Source organism: Electrophorus electricus, chromosome 16, assembly GCF_041902795.1.
Source record: "Electrophorus electricus isolate QZ-2024a chromosome 16, ASM4190279v1, whole genome shotgun sequence".
NCBI classification, from domain to species: Eukaryota; Metazoa; Chordata; class Actinopteri; order Gymnotiformes; family Gymnotidae; genus Electrophorus; species Electrophorus electricus.
The window spans coordinates 23,835,879-23,847,500 of record NC_137512.1 but is presented as its reverse complement, the minus strand read 5'-3'; the positions used below and the strand labels follow the sequence as shown (position 1 = coordinate 23,847,500).

Genomic DNA, 11,622 nt, shown 5'->3' with positions numbered 1-11,622 from the left:
ACAAAGATACACACACAGGCACACCCACCCACCCACATGCAGGCACACAGGCAGATACACACACATGTATGCATGCACACACACACACACACACACACACACACACACACACACACACACATACACACACAGACGCACACACAGGCACGTGCGTGTACACACACACACACACACACACACACAGGAACACAGGCAGATACACACACATGTATGCATGCACATACACACACACACACACACACACACACACACACACACACACACACACACACACACAGGACTGCTTAAAAGCATGTGAAGGGAAGCTCACACCTCCCTCATTTTCAGTGTAACGTAATGACCGGATAACACCAGATAACTGACCATAAACCTACGCTACTAAACTAGGCTCTCATCAGTCTTTTGATGGTAATGAAGGACATCGCTGTAGCTGCCAATCTTAGTTCTTTGAATTATCAAGCGTATAATTACAGGGAACTACAACTCTAGACAACACTGGAAATGTAGCATTCAATTCATTTGAGCAGTTAGGCAGAAAAATACACAATCAACAGGCTAATCATTCAAAGCTGAATGAAACTACTATTTGATTAAAGTCAGCAAAACCTAAAGTACATTTCACTGAAGAGGAGACAAGAATGCTTGCATGTTAAATGGATTCCCAACCAAGCCAGCGAGCACAGCGGAACAAAGGCACCCCAGCCGATTAACGTTGGGTTTTGGGGTCGACAGTTGCAGACTCTCAAGCTGCCAAACGTTACTGGCTTTTTGGTCTGGACTGAACCACGTGCCTGATTTTGACTGCAGTGATCCTTTTAAAACCTAACTGCAGAAAACCCAGATACCATCAACAATGCCCACGAGGCTCGTGACCACGCATAAGCCTTCTCTAACCTTTGGCAGCAGACTGACTATCCTACACAATTACACACAAGAAGTATAGGCTTAGATCAAAGAAAGACCGCTGTAGGAACGTTGTGTGGACCAAAGACAGAGATGATTTACATGCTTGAGGTTGGATGTAATAAAAACTTGTGCTGAGTGATGTGATGTGATCAAATGGTCAAGTGAACTGGCGAGGGGATCATTAATACAAGGCAGGAAATGAGAAGGTAATGACAGGTTAGCTGGGACAAATATCCAATGCTCTTTACAGTGTGCTACATTAATATCACATCCACCATATTTCCTACAGTGTTCTTCAATCACACTGTAACTCGTTATTAACTCTTAACCACCACAGTAGAGTGAACTGATGTACTAATTCCAGTGAGGAAAGCCAGGACAGTCAGGACAGCCAGGACAGCCAGGACAGTCAGGACAGCCAGGACAGTCAGGACAGTGACACCACTCATTTAACTTTCTCTGCAGACCCAAATACAAATGGACACCACATTCTAAAGGTTGTCCATGTTGAAAACCCACATTGGTTCATGTGTGTCTCAACTCAAGTCAACAAAGGCAACTCGGCTGCGTTGGCTTTGCACTGGATGGCAAGAGAGAGTCAGACAAGGCGCTGACTAATGGTCAGATGTTCAGAATTACAACAAAGTAAACAACCAAGCAAAGTGCTTTCAGAAACAAACACCGAAAATGCTGGTCTACTGCCATCTGCAGGTTGCCTGTGGAACTCAAAGAAATTCTTTATCTGCCTGTATCAGTTTCAAAGATAAAAAAAAAAGAAGAAAACAAGTCCTTAATATTTTCCGCACATTACCTACACATCAGTCATGTTAGCAGACCTTCGCGTTAGCACACATGACTGACAGTGACGAGTCTTCTGGGCTCTGCCGGGCTCCTCTGCTTCCCAGAGCCGTATTATGTCTACGAGGCCTCCGGAGGCCAAGCAAAGCCAAGCAAGGAGGGGCTTACCCTAAAAAAACCCACCGTCAGTATCACACGCACACAGACACCACTCTGGTTTATTACCCAGACCTGCTCCCTCCCTCCATGTCTCTCACTCCTCTGAAAAATTAGGTTACGTGGGGCTGAATTATAAAAAGAAATGACATACTAAAAATTGCTTCCTAATTTGTTTGTTGAGGGAGTGAGGGAGGGGATCTTTGGTCATCTTTGGGTGACTTTAGGGGCAGTGGTAGCTCAGTGGTTAATGTAGAGGTTTGCCAGTTTAAGCCCCACCACTACCAGTGTTGGGCCACTGAGCAAGACCTTCAAGCTGTAATTCAGTCATTCAAGTTGCTTTGGATAAAAGTGTTTGCTAAATGCATCAGCTTTGGGTGACTTTCGCGTCATTTCCAAACCTGAGGCGTTACACAGTCCTATAGAAGTCAACTTGGACTCGAGTTGCAGGGATCGTTGCTTTCAGCTCTAAGCACCTCCTGCTCCATTCGAGGACACAGAGAATGATCAGAGCAGATGACTTGAGCAAGGAAGCCCGAGGATAAAGCCCACTGAGTCAGACACAAGGCTGGAGTTACAGTACAAGTCAACAGTACACTCCCATGGGTAACGATAGGGTCCGAGACAAAGAAGAAAATAAATACAATTCTAAACAGATCAGACGATAACTAGTCATGGGAACCCGTATAATAATAATGAAGAATAATTATGCAGGTATTTATCCTTATATGAAGTCACCCTCACATTATCCAGTAATAACCCATTAGAGATTTGCTAAGACATTTTATAATAAGTGCAATTATCACTATACTGCATTACAGTTTTCCCCCCAGATATCCTCAATGTCAATTACAAGGCCTCTTCACAAAGGAGAACTGCACACACACACACACACACACACACACACACACACACACACACACACACACACACGCACAAACGTATTAAATTGGCATCTAAACTACACTGCTGCAATGTTCATTGCTGTAAAGATAAAAACAGTGGCTAAGGATGAGGTAAAGTGATGGATTTACAGTATACAGACACAGTCCATAATCTCCTGACATTAAACACCAAATTTACCAACACTGTGTTCACTTCTGTCCATTCAAGTCTGCATGGTGATAACATCTCTATCATTTCTATGTTGTAAATGTGCAGACACCTCTGACCCCTAACAGCTTTTCTGAACACTATCAGACATTGTATCCACAGCGTGAGTTTAGGGAAGGTCTCAAAGAGGCCATGACTGCTCACTTCTGGGAAATGCCGGCAGATGATTGGTGGGGTATGACAGGTCACCGTGGCAACTCCTCATAGTAGTGTACCTACATAAGGGAGCGAGGGACGTTTTTGGCTTGACTGAGAGGTTGACTACACCTCAGTGGAATGCACCGGCTCTGTCTCTAATTATAATTATAATGCTATGATAATCGACTGGAAGGTTTGAAAGTTTTCATTTTCTGTTCCTCACGTAAGGGTGCTGAAGGTAAACCCAGAAAAAAGGCAGCTGCTGAAGTTAAACACAGGTAGCTGTTCACCTCAGTTACTATAGTTAGAGTCAAAAGATCAGTCCCAGATTAGGTCGAGAACAAAAACAAGCTCTGATGACTAATGACCCTTGGCACTACACTTTAATCATCAGCTAAAGAAATTCTACTTTTTCCCATTCAGGTCGGAGATTTCCCAAAACACACACTCATACTGCACATGGTACAGCAGGGTGAGATGGCCCATTTCAGCATGAAGGGGCAGCGTAATTTTTCATACTACGCTGACAGGCTGATGTCCTGGTGTGAAGTTGTGAGAGCGACTCTGCTCCAGAGGTCCTCGCTGTCACTCCCATCTCCTCGAACCAAAGACAGCCAGGCGGGTTTTCATTTCCATCTAAACGAGAAAACAGCCTTGTCTGTGAGGGGAGAGAAAAGCCCCGGGTGGGTAATTTCCATCCGTTCTGTCCCCCTCTCACACCAGGGGCCCGCGTATTGTCCCACTGTTCAGGATGAGGAGGGTGGGGTTGGTTCACAAGCAGCAGAGTCTTCGTCTCAGAGGTCACCGAGAGCGTTGCATTATAATATGCTACATTCATGCTAATGCTACATTCATCACGAAGCCTGAACACAGTGAGGCTGTCTGCAGCAGACTTGGATCCACACTTGGCTAGTGAAGACAGCAGTGAACAGCAGTGTCTCACTTCCATCTCCCTTCCTACTAGGTTTTAACTCAGTGACTAGTCTTGTATTAGTATAGGACTGACTAGCTCTGTCTGTGAGGTCCTGCACTTGCTAAAACACCGCTTGTTACCTTCCCAGCAATGTCCCAGTGTGAACTTTGACCTGGTCTCTCTTGTCATGCTAATTAGGATCAGTTGCACTCATCTCTTTTCCTTTGTTAGCCGGAGAGCTGCTGTACTGACACAAGTCTGGACTTGGCGGCGTTCAGCTTTTTGTTTTGTCTCATGTCAGCACACATGGTCAGTATTTACTACAAAGTATTCACTACACGGTATTCACTGCATACGATCAGTATATCAATTAAATAACTTCTTTCAAGATGGAATTTATCTCATATCTTAGGGTTGATGTCCTGGACATGGAGTCACCCTCTGGGGTCACTTGCGTTTGCTATTTGATTTATTGTACCACATTTTGCTGTGTCACATGTTTGACTGTGTTTCTGGTTTTGAAGCATGCTAAATCCGATTCGTTATCTCTGTTCAGTTGGTAAATAAATCGCTACAGTGGATGCAAGCATAATCTTTAGCGCAGACTCTCATTCTACAACTCTCACCTCTCGCCGATATTCTGTCTGGCCGTCCTAGTGGGTCTGAAGCTGGCAGAAAGAGCCAAGCGCATCTCTGCCTGTCTTAGTGCGGACACGACTAGTAATGAACATTTAATCACTACATGCCAATGACAGCAGATATAGTGCACTTGTCCTGTGGACTTGCACTATCCTGACTCCTGGGGTCTACGGACTAGGGGCTAGTTTGGGGGTTTCCACAGGTGTAGTTTCACACCAAAGACCAAAGACCAAAGTAAGCGTTCTCAGCCTTTCCCTGAAACACGTTCTTTCCGCTAGTAAATCAATATTCGGAAATGAATAAATTATTCACTTACCCTCCAAAAAAAATGTTTAAACCGTAATCTGAATTTAAATGAAGCTTCCTTGTTAAGAGTTCTCTGTGAAACGTTGAGCTGGGTCATAAGGTGAAAATCATATACATCCCCGAGGAAGACAGGGGTTTTGGTGGGGAAGCCATCATTCACTTCGCATTTCATGTCCAACATCAAAATAAACTTTCCTCTAAGAGCAATGCCTCAAATATCTTTCAAATGTAACTCACCTTACAGTTGTGGCAATCTGACTGCCTTCCTTTAAACTGTTTAGGGCAAAATCTGCAGAACAACAGACATGATCTTATAAAATGCTTCAGTGCGGAAGACAGTGAATGGCAGATTAATCAGACAAGCACAACAAACGCAAACACATCCATCTTTCTTGTCACTTTCATTTGTCCTTAGGTGTATTACCAGGGGAACCAAAGCCTCTCTGCTGTTGGAGGATGCGACCATAGCATAGCAGCACTAAAGACTAAGGACGGAAAAACCTCCCAGTGCCCAGCGGCTTGACCGGAGTGGAGTGGAGCTTCACCCTGGTCGAGGTGCAGTGGCGCGTGGTGAGATTTGGAGGAAGCGGACCGATACCAACCCAGCCCGGGCCGCCCTTCTACTCCACACCCTGCACTTTACCGTGTATCAAGAATGCAGTGTATCAAGACCTCAGCACAGGGGTTACATAACAGCTATTCTGGAGGCCATGTGAGCCTCCACGCTCAAATCAGATGAGCCGCCCTGGGCTGAGATTTACCTGGGCCTGACCACTGCACTGCCTGTACCCCTGGGCTGGGGTTGATTAATCACCAGGTGTTGTAGCACTGTAACTCACGCCATGTCCAGGCCAGCATCGCATATCTGCACACACGGCTGCTTGGCTGAGTTTTGCACACTGATAAGAGATTTTCACTTGACAGAATATTCACTTGACAGCCTCTGCAGCGTCTGAACTGCTTCAGTGTACAGTACTGGATCTGTCTGCAGCTTCCAGCACCACATGGGCCAATTATAGTCATGTGGTAGGTGCACTTTGCAGGTGGTGCCAGACAATAACAATCGTCTGAGTGGCCCTACAATAATGAGTGGCCCTAATGCGCGACAATATTTTTACACCACAATATAATTTTTTTTATTTTTAAGTTTTTTCACACAAGACATAGAGAGCTGTGTCCGCAAGCGAGGGTCACACAGGTGTTTAGCACACTGAAACCTTTTACAAAACTTTCCATAATACATTAGTGTATATCTTTGTGGTAGTAAATGATAAAATAACGTAATAATACATATCGTTTATGCATTTCTGAGCTATTCACCTTTTAACCAGCTTTCTTTACATTTTCTAGTCTAGTTTCTAGTGTTGTCATGTGCTGTCTGTGTTTTTCCACAGTAGGCCGCAAAAGAATCCCATTCAGTTATTGATGGAAATTCATGACCCACATAAGTTAAACCTCGAAAATCCAAGTTTGCTGTGTAGATTTGTTTTCACCTGCATTTTAAAGGGAAGTGTTTCTTCCAGTTCCATCCCTTTACTAACACATGGAGTTTGGTATCTGAAGAAAGAATGTGTGTTTTTAAATGCAGGCTAGTGGCAGCAGCGTGTGTTGGGAGCAGTTTACAGACTAATCATCACCTGCATGTGTTTCTGTCAGGCTATGATGTAACAGTTTGGTGAATGTCCTCTCAGTTGTGATTACAGGAAAACAGAACAGCAGAAACACTGCAGTGCCAAGCTTTACACCAAAACCACAAACCAACTCCTGACGCAAGGCACCATAGGTCAACACAACCTCAAAGGCACCAGTCAGAACTGGTCACCTTCTAGTCCTTTACTTCTGTTCCAGAGTTTTGTAAAGTCTCTCCCAAGAGGAACGTCAGTTGTCTTTAATAGCCATGTCAAAAACGGCTTAATGTGATGTGGCAGGTTCTTCTCTGCTCCAGCGGAGAAGAGCTCCCTATTCTTCCCAGCATTCAGAAACTCCTTCAATTCACTGTCACAGACTGCAGATAATGACTGACAGAACTCACAACATCTTAAGAGTCCATGCCCCCAGCACAACTCAGCAGTGAAACTTCACAAACAGAGGAGACAGAGATAAATAAAATGACAATCCTGAGGAGAAAGTGTAAGTGAAGGGTTAGTGTGAGTAGGGAGAACAGGCTGGGCTTTGTTTAAATGCCAGGACATGGCCCTACTGCAGCTTTAATGAATGTGCTTCTGGACCACAGGAGAACTGAGCAAACACACTCCTTCCATACCACACAGAGACTGATCAAGGCAACCCATACACATACACACACACACACACACACACACACACACACACACACACACACAATCTCTCTCTCTCTCTCTGTCTCACACACACACACACACACACACCGATCCTAAGATAATGAAGATAGTATTAGATAGTAAAAGGCTGCGATGCACAGCGTGGGCAGTACCTGAGGAAGGCAGGTCTGCCAACTGACCCAACCCAACATGCTCGGCTCTGAGGGCAGCGAAACTGCTGCTTTAGACACTGGGCTGCCTGTGTATAAGCAGTCTCTCCCAGCAGGTCCCGCCAGGTTGTTACACCCAATCGCCCTCAGTTATCATGGCAAATCACCTAATGACTTGTGGCAGTCTGCACGGAGTAAGGCTTCCCCAGAGCATGACCGATAGCTACCCTCCCTGCTGGTGGAGGCCGTGCGGCGCGGAGGACAGGCAGCACAGAGCAGGCGTTCCAAACAGGGCAAAGCCCGGGAACAGATGGGCGAGACGCAACTCAATTATTCCTCCCCATGCGTTCGAGACAAGCATTCACATGTTGGGGAATATGCAATGAGCAGACACGCGCGGTGTTGCCATGAACGTCTGCTGGAGCATAAAGGCACTAGACAAGGACTGAAAGAAAAATGCAAAAATGAAACATATTCAGCTCAACTGTTCGCTCTTTTGCCTCTTCTTTTTCCCATGTGTGTACAGTTCAAAGATTGATTTAAGGCAGCAAGCAACACCAAAACCAAATGTTAACCAACACCAGCAAAATAAAACAATGAAATCTAAAAAAAAACAAAAAAACACTTTATCTGGAATTTGTTCCAAAATGTATCTAAAGCTTTATTCAACAAATACAACTTCTCTCTTCCACTGAAGGTCACAGTTTTCTACTTACCTTTTGTTGCTCTTCCTGGGCATGGCTCCCTGTTTTATCCCTCTGGTGCTGCTGATTCTGAAAGTGGTGATGGGGACATAAGTGATAACATGCTTCCATTGTCACCTCCATCACAGCCGAAACCGGATACTGAATGTCTCTGAATGCTCTCCTAATCCAAACCAACTCTTTCACACATGCTCCAAACGTCAGATCGTGCTGTCATCTCGATTACAGCGTTGCAGCGTTTTGGTCTGGCGGTGTCATGGTTATGGCATCTTCGCATCTCACCATAGTGCTCTGAATGTGAAAGTGCACTAGGAGAAACTGCGGTCTGTTTTCGTCGGTTTAACCGGCTGTGCGCGAGGGAAAATCACGGGCTGCACGTGAGGAGACATCGTTCGCTCCGTTAGCAAATCAGGCTGACTTATCGATGGTCATATATATATATACACGATACAACTTTATGCACAGATCCCCTCCTGGTCATAGAGTGTTACGGGAACTGACAGCAGAGAGAGAGAGAGAGAGAGAGAGAGAGAGAGAGAGAGAGAGAGAGAGAGAGAGAGAGATGAAAGTTTAGTTTTGCTGGTTAGTTTTATTCTTTTCACTTGGTATTGCTATTGTTATATCACATCACATATTTTGCTTTGTTTTGTGCGTTATAGTATATACTGGTTATTAAAACAATTGTTGGCTACAATTTAGTCATAACTACAAAACCTAACAATCTTAAAGAAATCATACATTTACATTTACAGCATTTAGCAGACGCGCTTATCCAGAGCGACTTACAAAAGTGCTTTGTCGTTTACTCATAGAATATCCTAGTACAGTACAGTAGGTTAGAGCCCAATATACCAAAGATCTAGAATACTGTAGGAATACAGGGATCAATGCTGATACCTAGAGGTGCAAAATACACAAGGTCTATCTTAAACAATGATAAGTGCAATAAACAATAAGTACTAGAGTTTGTTAAACAACACAAACAATACCCTACAATAAGTACTAATTTAGTCAGTCAATACAAATGGTAACTACTTTTTTTTTTTCCTTTGGAGACTAAGAAAAACTTTGGAGCCTAAGAATTTGATGAATGAATTTTAAACTTACCCAAAATGTCACTTCTCAAGTCCACTCGCTCCAGAAATCCTCGGCAGTTCCGAAGATCCGCCCGAACTACCACAGTTATTACGTCATTAACGTGCCTTTTCCTCCGTCGGCTTCTCGTGGCGCCGTCCGTTGCCATGGGAACATTACCATGAATGGCATGTGCGCCCCCTAGTGTGAAAATGGAAGAAGCATTCCCGTCCTACCCGTTACGGCACTCAAACGAGGACAGTCACCGACTTCACCATTACAATTCACATGCCAATAAAATACCGTTCGTTTATAACACATGTGTAAATGCTTACAACGCATCAATATGTCTTCATAAATCAAAATGAGCTGTTTTCTCAAAAGTGGTGGTGTGTCCTGTGAATATTTTTCCACTCCCTTTTTCGGGTGTGTAGGTTTCAGAAACAGCAGGGGGCGCTAATTAACTATTTACTTGAATCTGGTGTCAAATTACCAACCCTAAACGACCGACCAGATGTGTAAATTTCCACTTTAATTCTACTTACACTCTCTAAATCATCTGACTTATTTTCAATGTCAGAATTGCATTTTGTGCAGAATAGTATAATTAATGATCATTAATAAAAATGATAATTTAATAAATGCCTATCATTAATAAATATTTCAAAATTTTTAATCTATTCATACAATTTTCAGAATAACTAAATTCAATATATTTTTATTTTATTTTTACCTGCATATCCAAAATATAGTAGTCAAATCCTTGGTATTCCCTGTAGTTTTATTCTCATTCTCATTCTCTCTCTCTCTCTCTCTCTCTCTCTCTCTCTCTCTCTCTCTCTCTCTCTCTCTCTCTCTCTCTCTCTCTCTCTCTCTCTCTCTCTATATATATATATATATAAAACAGGACATATCTGACAGGGCAGAGGACCTGTTGTTTCTATGGTTGACTACAGTTTTTAATACCTCCACATCTTCGCATCTTTTACTACAATACACTGCAGTTACTCACCTGGAATCTTCTTCGTATATCTTTATGTCTTCTGTGCTTCATGTCTGCAGATTCACAGGTCTTGGCCAAATGTGATTCTTCTTCACGTGTTTTCTGATCTTATAGATCAGACACACACACACACACACACACACACACACACACACACACACACACACACACACACACACACACACACATATATATATCACAGTGTCAAGATCAGCAAACACATAAATAAGAATCACATTTGGCCAAGACCTGTGAATCTGCTGACAGGAAGCACAAGACATCACATTCTATGCAGAAACATCAGTTACAAGGCTCCTCTGGCTGCTGTGACAGCTTTACACATTGTGACACTCCCAGTCTCACCCCCCCCCCACCCTTAGCCCCTCCCCCAGCCACACCCCCTAGCCACAGCCCCTCCTCCAGCATGGAGTAGAGAAGCAGAGAGCAGGGGCAGAGTCCTGATTTGAATACTGAAAAGTCTGAAGGCACGCCGTACAGATTGAGTCCTGTTCTTTCATGAATGCAAAATGCTAGTTTAATGTGTTCTTTGATGGAGTGCCCATCCCAGTCGTACGTGCCGTCTCCACAGTCTAAGAGCGCAATGGGAGTGGGCACACGGAGGCTAGCACCTCAGCGAGATAAACTTCCCTCCTCATTTCATTCATCATTCCCAGGATGTGTTTATCACATGATCTGAGAGGAGTCCTGCGCTAGGTCAGGGCATGACAGGACAGAACAGGATGGCGTAACGTCTACATGCTTACATTAACATCAGACAAGACGGCGGCGAGACAAATAAGGAACAACTGCAGCTCTTTATTCTCACGCTGCACTCACTTAGAAACCGAGCGGCAAGGGTCAAAGGCTAAAGCTCTATTTCTGTGCTGCTGTTTTATGCATCTACAGTTCAGCTTATGCTCTGTGATTTTATAGACAGTACAGACACAACAGGACGAAACAGGACAGGGTTCTTACACCACAGCTGTCCGGCTGAATCTACAGAGGAGCGCCGGGACAAACTTGCACTGTGTGATTTTGTTTTTTGACCCCTGCAGTAACACACATGACTCTAATGAATGGAGTCACATGTTAGGGCAAAAAGCAACACAGAAATATAATATCAAACAGGGTCTCCATGACTGGGTTAGAGAACCACAGTTTCGGCGCTCAGTTCTTTAACAGAAAGACGCCTCTGGACAGGTTTCCACTGATGACTAACAGCGGCATTAGACGCTAAGGAACAAAGCTGCTTGTGTATTAGCAGGCCAGCTCTGTGGCACGTCAGAAACGTAGTTCTCCAAATGTCATTTCAAGGACGACTGCAGACAGACAGCCTAAAGAAAAGGCAAGCGGTACGGAGTCTGCTCGGCTCCGGGCACGCGTGTCCCAGGGGTCCTGTCACGGCTCTGAGACTGCCGGATGA

The 11,622-nt window shown here is 44.2% G+C and overlaps 1 long non-coding RNA gene across 1 annotated transcript in view; it reads right to left on the bottom strand.

The window, feature by feature from the left end:
- Positions 1-9,321, bottom strand: part of LOC145651760 (uncharacterized) — a 14,186-nt gene extending 4,865 nt beyond the window's left edge. The window contains exons 1-2 of the long non-coding RNA XR_014117720.1: positions 9,230-9,321; positions 8,135-8,618 (exon numbers count right to left, since the gene is read on the bottom strand). This is a non-coding gene — a long non-coding RNA (uncharacterized LOC145651760). The remainder of the gene's footprint in view (positions 1-8,134; positions 8,619-9,229) is intronic.
- Between the last annotated feature and the right edge of the window lie 2,301 nt (positions 9,322-11,622).